Here is a 10,619-nt window from a genome sequence, read left to right as displayed (position 1 = left end):
CAAGGCTGTCAAGATGCAATGTGCACATGCCATTCTACGTCCTGATCCAAGCTTGGACACCAAAAAACAGCATCTGTCAACAGCTCTCATAGTCAGCATGGTTTTCATATTATTCAGCCAATAGGTTGACTTTCAGACACTGTGACACTACTACACACAGGCTCTGTAGCAAACTCCCTTATCCTGTGACACAGAACAATTGAGCTTCATGCAGCCTGCTGTTCCAGAGCTTGTCACACAGCAAGCTGATGTTAAAAACCTATCACTTTGACCAAAGGAATCAAGCAAGTGCCCCCTCCTCATCATATTTTACCTTGCTCCCAGTGTGTCTGCCTGGCTGTCATTCTCTTATCCCAGATATAGATGCTGTTGAAGTGAAAAGCATAGTCATAGTTGCTAAAAAAAAATCCTCAACTCTAAAACACAGTTAATGAAGATAATTTAAAGTGAAATATATTTTAAATTGTTTAAAGCATCCATAACTTTTAATATCTTTTGCACATGCAGTTGGGAGCAAGTGGTCCAATTGCTCAAACTATTTCATATACCATCTTTTATAGGAACAGCTTCAAGCAACACGTTCCCATCAGTTTCTTTTCATTTAAATCAGAGTGCTTCTTTCTTCCATCTGATTGCAAGTGTAGAACTTAACTTTCTGCAAAAATGAAGCCTTGGGCCATAACAGCCATAGCACACCCCAGACAGAATTGATCAGGGATGCTCTCCCCATTCCCCACCCCTGGCAGGTACTAGGAAACATATAGTGCCCACCTCTCCCCCAGTCAGGTTTGGGGAAGATAGGTTCCAGGGAAGAGCAAGGACCCAAGGAACAAACTCTTAAGCCAGTGGAAACAGAAACAGCCTCAGCACATTCTGCAGTAGGAAATCTCAGACTCTGGTATCTTCATGCTGCTTTCCACAGTTTTTACTCTGGAAATTCTCTTCCCTGTGCTGACTGACCATTGATTCCGAGACCTTCCCTCCGTCTCTTCACCTCAGCTTCACTCCACCTGCCAGCATGCTCCCTTCCTTCCAGCAATCCCTCACTTAGCCCCTCTCCTTTTATTTGCCTTTCTGTTGAGCTAATCCCCTTCTAAGTGACCCTGCTCAAAGATGTGTTGAAAAATTGGCGATCTAGCCATCGCTTTGCTTGAGTATCCTACTCCTTTCCCCCAACTTGGTTTCTTATGTCTATTTAGTTGTAAGCTCTTTGGGGCTGGGATTGCCTAACTATACCTGTACAGTACACAATGGAGTCCTGATCCTGGCTGGCCAATAGACACTACCATAGTAAAGTAAAGAATTATAACAACATCCTCATCAAGTCTCCACTGGATGGTTCTGAGGTATTTTTGTTTTGTTTTGTGGCAGCATTGAGTCAATTACTTGTGATTTTTTTCTTTCCACACCACTAGAGTCACCAAAAAGTGCAGCTTTCTGGTATCTGCAGTGTTGTTGTAGCTGAGAGACAAGGTGAGGGAAGTAATATCTTTTATTGGACCAACTTCTGTTGATGAAAGTGAAAAGCTTTCATGCTACACATAGCTCTTCAGGTCTGGGAAAGGAACTGAGTGTCACAGCTAAATACAAGATGGAATAAATAGTTTGGAATAAATAGCACATTTTCTAACAGACCATTCAAGGTCATAACTCTGCTAGACACTAAAAATTGTGATCTTAATAAAGACACTAGATTTATGGCTTATTACAACAACCTGTAACCCACTAACCCCTCTTTTTGTCCCATGACTCCAGGGGTGTTAATGGGCCACTTCACCTTGAACGGTCCCTTAGCATATTTGCTAATTACTAATGCTAAACTATCTGTTTGATCTGTTATACAACTGTGGCACTCTCTGAGTACCTTTTCCAGGCCTGAAGAAGAGCTCTATGTAATTCAAAAGCATGTCTCTCTCACCAACAGAAGTTGGTCCAATAAATATATAACATTGGTTCCCAAACTGGGGGGGGGCACCCCGCTCGGGGGCCATGAAGAAATTTCAGGGTGGTGCAAGGCTGTGAAATTTTCATATCGAAAAGAATTTTTTATCAGCGTAAACATTTTTTATTTATTTAATTGATTTATTTAATAGACCAGAGGTGGGCAAACTACAGTCCGCGGGCCACATCCAGCCCACGGGATTGTCCTGCCCAGCCCTTGAGCCCCCCAGCCCCTCCCCTGCTGTCCCCCGTCCCTCACAGCCATGCTGCCGCATGGCCAGCACAGCTTGCACCCACCCACCTCCCAGGTTTTCCAATAAGCCAGTCCTGCCACTCTGAGCAGCCTGGTAAGGGGGCAGGGAGTGGGGGGAAAGGAGGTTGGATAAGGGCAGGAGGTCCTGGGGGGCAGTCAGGGGACAGGGAGCAGTTGGATGGGGCAGAGGTTTGGGGGGGGGGGGTCAGAAGACAGGGATCAGGGGGCTTGAATAGGCGTGGGAGTCCCAGGGGGGCCTGTCAGGGGGTGGGGGTGTGGATCGGGGGTGGGGCAGTCAGGAGACAGGGAGCGGGTGGTTTGGATGGGTCAGAGGTTCTGAGTGGGGCAGTCAGGCGGCGGGAAGTGGGAGAGGGCAGATAGGGAGTGGGGGGCAGGCTGTTTGGGGAGGCACAGCCCTCCATACCATTTCGCAGCCCCAATGTGGCCCTCAGGCCAAAAAGTTTGCCCACCCCTATAACAGACCAACAGACAATAAATTATACATCTCTGTATACATAATAATAATTATTCATAACATTGTCCAATTACAGGCCTATATTATTTAACTACAATTAAGTATTAACAATCTTCTCAGTTTTGATTATAAATATAAGTAGACAAGAATAAAGATGTAACATAAAATACAATAATAATAAAAATACAACTATAAATAAAAGTATTTAACTGTAATGTTTTCAAATTTCATAACACAAAATGCGAATATTTTTTATTTTTTTGCATTTCGATGTGCAGGAGTGCCGTTTTGGTCGGTGGGGAGGCCGAAGAATGATGTAGAAAGCAATGGAACTTTTTAAAACTTCCTAGCTCGCTCGCGAGAGTGTTCGAGACTGTTCTATCATGGGAGTGGTTACCTCCACCACTCACCGCGCAAGACTGGCTACTTGCCAGACTGGTGGTGGGGTATATATAGGGCAGCACGCATCCGTACATAACAGTAGTATAAATAAATGTTTGCAATAACTCAAATTAACTTGCGTCTGTTATTATTCACGAATCAGGAAAATTATTTTTATAGATTTTTTTTAATTAGTATATTATGGCCACGATTAAGAAAAGGAAGTATGATGAAGATTACATTAAGTATGGTTTCATCGTCATGGAAAAAACGGGATCGATCATCCTCAATGTGTAGTATGCCACGCAGTTCTCAGCAACGATGCTTTGAGACCTCGTCATCTTGAGCGACACTTGACAAAGAACCACAGTGCTTTGAAAAACAAACCAAAAGAGTTTTTTCTGATAAACTTCAAAATTTAAAACACATGAAGCTAGACATGACTGGAGCTTTTCATCAAGTGTCAGCCAAAGTGGTAGAAGCATCTTACGTATTGCTCATCGCTAAAGCCAAGAAAGCACACATAACAGGACAAACTCTTGTGAAGCCTTGCTTGTTGAAAGCAGGTGATATTGTGCTTGGTGTGGAAAGCAAGAAAAAAATATTGGAAATTTCGCTTTCCAACAATTCTGTGAAACGTTGCATTGATGACATGGCGAAAGATCTAAAACTTCAAGTTGTGGAGGCAGTGAAAGCTTCTCTTTTTTTCGTAATTCAGTACGACGATACCACTGATGTAGCACAATGCTGTCAGTTGCTGGTCTACATTTGATTAATTAACAATGGAACTGTGAAAGAAGAATTGCTTTTTGCGAAGGAATTGACGACCACATCAAAGGCTTCTGATGTTATGAAAACGGTTTCTGACTTTTTCGAAGAAAATGGACTTTCATGGGAAAAACTGGTTGGTGTATGCACAGACGGTGCTCGGCTCTTGCTCTGGATTCGTGACATCAGTGAAAGAAAAAAATCCAGCCATAACCTGCGTTATACATAGACAAGCGTTGGCTGCTAAAACGCTTCCAGATGACCTACTTGACTCATTGAATTTGGCCATCAAAGTTGTTCTTCACAAAATTGACAGCACTTTAAATATGAGGCTTTTTTGCAGCTCTTTGCGCGGATTTGGGAGTGGATCATAAAATTATTTTGTTTCACACAGAGGTACGACGGCTTTCCAAAGGTAAATAAACATTATAGCGCACCACAGTGTCATCAAAGTGTTTACAGACAAAATCAAGCTTTGAAAACATCGAATGCAAGCTTAGATGCCTAACTTTTAGTCTTTTCCAACATTTTCATCACTCACTGAAAATGAAGGTTTCCAAGAACTTTGCAAAGAGGATGCGAAGAACAAAATTGTGTTTCATCTGGACTGCCTTGCTGATGAATTCATCCGCTATTTTCCAGACAACTTTTCTGGCAACCCCATTCATAAATTAGCATGTAATCCATGGAACGTTGATGTTGATTCATTGCCAGAAGTATTGCAAGAACAACCACTTGAAATGAAATACAATTCAAGTGTGAAAGATATTTTCGAAAACTTAAGCCTGGAGGAATTTTGGATAAAATATTTCCCAATTTACCCAAAAGTTGGAGAAGAAGCACTATGTATTATTCTTCCGTCTTTGTCCACGTACCTCTGTGAAAAAAGCTTTTCATATTTAGTCATAATAAAAATGAAACAAAGGAATCGACTGGATGTCGAAAACTATTTGCGTTGCGCACTTTCATCTTTCAGATCTAGGATTTCCCAACTTGTGAAGAAAATGCAGCATCATCCTTCACATTAAAATTGTTTTGTTTATGCTATTTCTTATTTTAAATTACATTTTTATTAAATTTTTGTGCCAAGAAAATTATTTGTGCTTATTTTTAATTTTAAATAAAAAATTTCATGCCAAGTTTTTGTGTTTATTTTTAATTTTAAATTAAGAATTGAATTTTTAGAAGGGGGGTTCAATAATGGTAAAGGAGAGGTGGGTCGCATGAGGGTTTCTCAAAAATTTAAAAGGGGGCGTGATGCCGAAAAGTTGGGGAACCAATTATATATAACCTCACACACCTTATCTCTAGTTTTCTGGCATAGCAGTTTCAATCCGTGAGAAACTATAGAAGCCAAGCCACATGAGACACAAAATTCTCTTTATGATAAAGAAAGGCTGCAAATATACCAAGAATAGCCATTTAAACTGAATGGCAAAGATAATTTTTAGTAGCAAGTGTGACAACTGCTTCTTGGATCATTTTTCCTCTGCCTAATGGAAGCTCATTGCACTTACTAGAGCTCAAGGGACAGAAACGTTTGTAAGTTAAGTTACTAAATATTTGTTAAGCAATACTAAGAAGAGAGCTCAGAAATATTACACAATATTTTCTATGCACTAATTTGGATTTTTAAATATATTCATTGTGACTTCTCACAGCCCTGAGTACTTCCTGTAAATATTGAGAGCTTAGAGCCAGTAATATTTGTGGGTATTGATTTGGATGAATATTGCACAGTATTCACAGAAAGCAAGATTTCTCATGCATCATAATGAGAATTCACACCAGATTACAGAAGCTGTGCTTGTCCAGGCAGGTACCAGAAACATACCTTCTTGTGACACATGTGCCACAACAGAACAACTCCAAATTAACATATTACATAAAAGTTCATCAAGAATGAGCTAGAGGTCAAAATACATGAAATGTTGAATAGAGTGAGGAGACAATGTCCCCTTCTCCCCAGAAAACTTAGACTTTTTGGAGAATTTTTTTAAACTGATTATTGTTGGTTGAAAATAGAGTATTTTGATTCAAATATACTAGTATGGTGCCTTGAGTGAGTAGCAGAATGGGTGCTTCATGCCCCCCTTTCTCTGGGAGTAGAGTTCCATGGCTGGACTACATCTCCCATGATGCACCACAGTCTACCCTCTTCCTGGGCCACTGCAGCACATCATTGGAACTCCTGGGCACTTTGGTATGTGATAGGGCAAGGCCAGATGGCTATAGAAAAGTAGTGGGAGATAGATATATTAGCTCCAGGCTAAACAAATCCCTGGTACCAAGTTAAATGAAATGGAAGCTGCTCCAGGTCAATTAAGACACCTGGGGCCAATTAAGAACTTTCCAGAAGGCAGGGAGAATGCTAGGTTGACTGGGACACCTGAAGCCAATCAGGGGCTGGATGAAACTAGTTAAAAGCCTCCCAGTCAGTCAGGTGGGTGTGCATGTCAGGAGCTGTGGGAGGAAGTTGTGCTGTTGGAGAGGCTGAGTAGTACACACCATATCATACACAAGGAAGGAGGCCCTGAGGTAAGGGTGAAGTGGAGCTTGAGGAAGTGAGGGCTGCTGTGGGGGAAGTAGCCCAGGGAATTGTACATGTCATGTGTCCAAAAGGTCAGAGACCATAGCTGATACTATTAGGGTCCCTGGGCTGGAGCCTGGAGTAGAGGGTGGGCCAGGGCTCCCCCCCACACCTTTGCCCCCTGATTAATCACTGAGACTGGGAGACAACAGAGACTATGCAAGGAAGGATAACTTCTCCTCACCTCCCTCCCTGGCTTATGATGAAAATGGCTCAGTAGACTGTGATCCTTGTCTCTAGAGAAAGAAGGGTTATGTGGAGGGTCACAGTGAGCCTCTGAGGCTAGCGAAATCTGCCAGGAAATGCAGAACCCACGGAGGCAAGGACAGAGTTTTGTCACAGGTAGCATTTCTGAATGACAATTTTTTGGATTTCAGCTGAAAAATTTGGAGGGTTCTTTTTTTGTTTGTTTAACAAAAAGTCAGAATTGTATGCAGAGAGCAAACACTTTTTAAAAAAATATTGTCTAATCAGAAACCTAATTTTCCACCAAAAATAGTTTAAGCAAAAAAACTGTCCACCAGCCCTAGTGTTGAACAAATAATTCTAAGAAAGAAATGCATTTGAGACAATGAATTCCAATCCTCTCTGTACTTTAAGTTGTTTGATGCAAGTCATCTGGCCTGGTGTTAGCCAAGCAATCATCACTGCATGGGTGGGAAAGTTGCAAGGGGATTTGTACTGGGGGAGTTTATGGAAATAAAGTTGAAAGGGTGAACTGGGCTGGGGCTGCTGGACGCTGGTGGTGTTGGGAACATTACCAGCCAAAATCAAGAAAGGAGTTGCCAACACACACACAATTTCCAGGAAGCAAAAACCGGCATTTGAACTTCAAACATTTGTGCATGAATTATATGCTCTGTTTTTGTGAAAAGGCTTGAGAGTCAAGTCTCTAGCACGTATCTGAAATCTGGGGATTATATTCTCCACTATATGCACAACCTTGCGTTTAGGAGAAGCTGCCTTTTATCAATAAAGATGAGGAGAAGCACTGATGTGAAGCAGTTCTGCCACAGAAAACACTGGTTAAATGATGCAGGAAATTAAAGATGTAAGGTAAGTAATGGACCCTGCAATGGATCTTGACAGGTGATGTTCCTTTAAAGGAAACCACCCTTTGCCAATGCAGGCTTGGTTTAGAGAGCTGAGTTCACTCCTGGTATCCTGTTACCCAGGCAAAAGTAGCATGTGTTTTAGTAGTCCATTTGGTATTGCTAGAGCCAGTGGGAAAATCCAGTTTCTGGGCCAAAAATAATCCGTGCAGCCAACAGCCCTGATTACTTGAAGCAGATAGCTGTGAAGTGTTAATTTTTCTGCTGCAACATGAAACAAGCTTCTTATGGGGAGCCTTGTTCTTTGGGTTTCGAGCCTCTAGTTAAGGACAATAGCACTGACTTTTCTTCTGCAATTCTTAACACGTAAATACAGTTTCTGAAGGAAGTGATGGCAGGAGCCTCAAATGGCTAATAGGGTTGTACAACACAGAGAAGGACTATAGTTTCCTATGGAAAAAAAGGCTGATTATCATTGGAGAAATGTGAGGCTAACCAGAGTCTCCTGGACAAGGATTGTTATTCAAGTGAGAATGGTGTTTTATATTCTGTTTTTCCCTTTAAAGTCCTGTTTTGAAGGGATGTAAGGCAGGGCAGCTGTCTGAGGGCAGAGAGGGATCTACTGGGAAGAGGCTGATTCTAAGTAAGGATCTGTTTTTTACGTCTAGAAAGACAACCTATCACATGGAATTTGCTATTGGAATGGATGCTGGAGAAATGGAAAACTTGAAGTGTAGAGTCAGTTAAGGGCACTAATCATGGGGTTTAGGGATTCATGGGAAAATCTGACCTGGGGAGAGAGTCAAGGAAGGAGCTCCTGTTGGCAGAGGGTTTTGGCAGGTGGGAGATTCAGATGAATTACTCAGTTATCCCAACTCACGGACAAATCAGTTAGCCAGGTGGTATTCCAAACCATAAGAAATGCATAGCCTTTGCAAAGTTCAAGTAATACAGTCAGGTAAGATTCATAGGATGGAACTATGGGTTTTATTACATTACTTAATAAAATCACATTTTAACACGATTGTTAGAGAGCTTATTCCTTCACTCTCCCACTTCCCTGGTCCTTCTCGCATGAACAGAGAGCAACAATACCCGAAGTCCGAAGGTGCAAACAATTCGATGTTTATTGGGGTGAACTTCCAGCAAGCTTAAATACAAGTTCCTTTTTCCTTATTTTCGAATCCCAACTTACTTCCTGTTTGCCCCTAATTTATATAGTAATATTCTTAGCTATACCTTAACCAATCATTCTACTGAAATTTAACTAACCAATCCTAACATATTGTAACATGATTAGCTAACCAATTATATCCCACCACCTTAATTAGATTACACCCAGCAAAATTAATTACACAGCAGACAGAAACAATCACAGAACCAGACAGAGATTATACAGACAAACAATAGCAAAGTGGGAACTATAATGACAAAACAATACAGAAGTGAGGATTTCACATCCCAGCTATTGATAAGTGAGTTCTTGCAAGACAGGATGCTATCAAACTAAGTTTCCTTTTACATTTTCTAGGCACTTCCCTTTCTCTGGAGGTGATTGGAATACAATCCTGTCCTGATAGTGCCTGACAGCCCAATAGCACCTTATTTCAATGTGACTAGTTTGGAATGTGAGGATGTGACTGTTCGCTTCCTAGCTTATGGCTGCCTTTGCTGCTTAGCCAAAGGCCTTAGCCTAAGAACAGGGCCTCAAACTGTCACAGTAAGAGAAGGACCTTACACTGGCAGACAGTGATTTTGATTCTTTCTTTTATACCTCTAACTAACCCACTGATAAGAATACACCTAAATTCTTAAAGTACAGGCCTTTACAGACAGGCCTGAATATCTATATCCTAACAACGATATTGTTTAATAACCCACAATAATAATATGAATCAGTCCCCAAGTTATATAACCCTGAATATAAGCACTTCTGCAGGCAGGAACCAACTACTCACACACTTACAACTTAAAACACATCTACCCAACAGAGTTAATTAATCTTTTAATAATAATTAAAACATACATCTGTGTGCAAGGTACAAATTTAGATTTTACTTTTGCAATTCAAGTAAGAGTAAAATTGGAAAGTTTTTGTTCCCGCTAAGAAAATTAATGGTTACTGCCCACTCTCGTTATCTTTTCCAAGAAGCCTTCAACTCAACATTAAGAGCAACTGGCATATTTGAAATGAGAACTAGGTTTAAGGCCCAAAAGATAACCATGTACATAGATGACATATTGCTGTTTATATCAACCTTCTGGACTTCCCTTGCAGAACTGCTGTAGGTGCTTAATTGATATATTTCCATATCAGGATTCAAAGCTGATGTGCATAAATCAACATCTACAGTCTTTAGGACTAAAGGCAGAGTCATGAAGGCTGGCTTAGACATATGTCCCTTTGAGTTGTCTTTCTTGGGATTTTGATAGTTGGGTTTGAATATTACCCCCCAATGTCTCTGATCTGTATAAAGCTAATTATGTGCTGCTATAAAGCAGATTGCATGAGACATTGACAGTTGGAAAGGCCTAATGACCAGCTGGATGGAAAAAATTCACATTGTCAAACGGTAACTTTGCCAGGATTTTTTGTTATTTATTTGCTACCAACTTGAATACCCAACTCCATGTTAAAAATCATCATCTAGCAACAAGTCACAGCTGGAAGCTGCAGTAGGATTTTTTCTCTTTAATTCTGATTGTTCTTTAGGGCTTTATTCATTCACATATCAATAAGTAGCTATAAGTCAACCTGCCCAGTCTACAGGAGAATGTGTACACTCTTGTGTTTTCTCTATGAGAGTAATCCAATAAGTAGATTTCAGGAAAAGGGACAAAGTCTTGCAGCATAGGGAAGAGTTTGTAGAACTTCATCTCCTGTTTAAAACTTATTTTTAATGGGAAAAAGCTACAGATCTGTAATGCCTAAACCCAGGAAAGCATTTCTGCAAGTACTAAACTTTGAGAACATTATCAGTCCCACTGAAATCTATGAGATCACTCCAAATGCTTTAAGCTAAGTACCTGGTGCAGTGCTTTTGTAGAGTGGAGGTGCAATACCACTCAATCTATGAGCTCCATTAGTACTTTAAAAAAAAAGAAAAAAAGAGGAGAACCAAGCCCACTATCAATGTATGTTTTCTGGGGAAAATTTGC

At 40.8% G+C, this 10,619-nt stretch overlaps 1 pseudogene; it reads left to right on the top strand.

Annotated features, from left to right (window-relative positions):
• The first annotated feature begins 3,251 nt into the window (after positions 1-3,251).
• LOC141993224 (SCAN domain-containing protein 3-like) lies at positions 3,252-4,846 on the top strand (annotated as a pseudogene).
• The last annotated feature ends 5,773 nt before the right edge of the window (positions 4,847-10,619 follow it).

This window comes from Natator depressus, chromosome 9 (genome assembly GCF_965152275.1).
Source record: "Natator depressus isolate rNatDep1 chromosome 9, rNatDep2.hap1, whole genome shotgun sequence".
In the NCBI taxonomy this organism is placed as follows: Eukaryota; Metazoa; Chordata; order Testudines; family Cheloniidae; genus Natator; species Natator depressus.
Note: the sequence above shows the minus strand (reverse complement) of the source record. Positions and strands in the feature narration are given on the sequence as shown.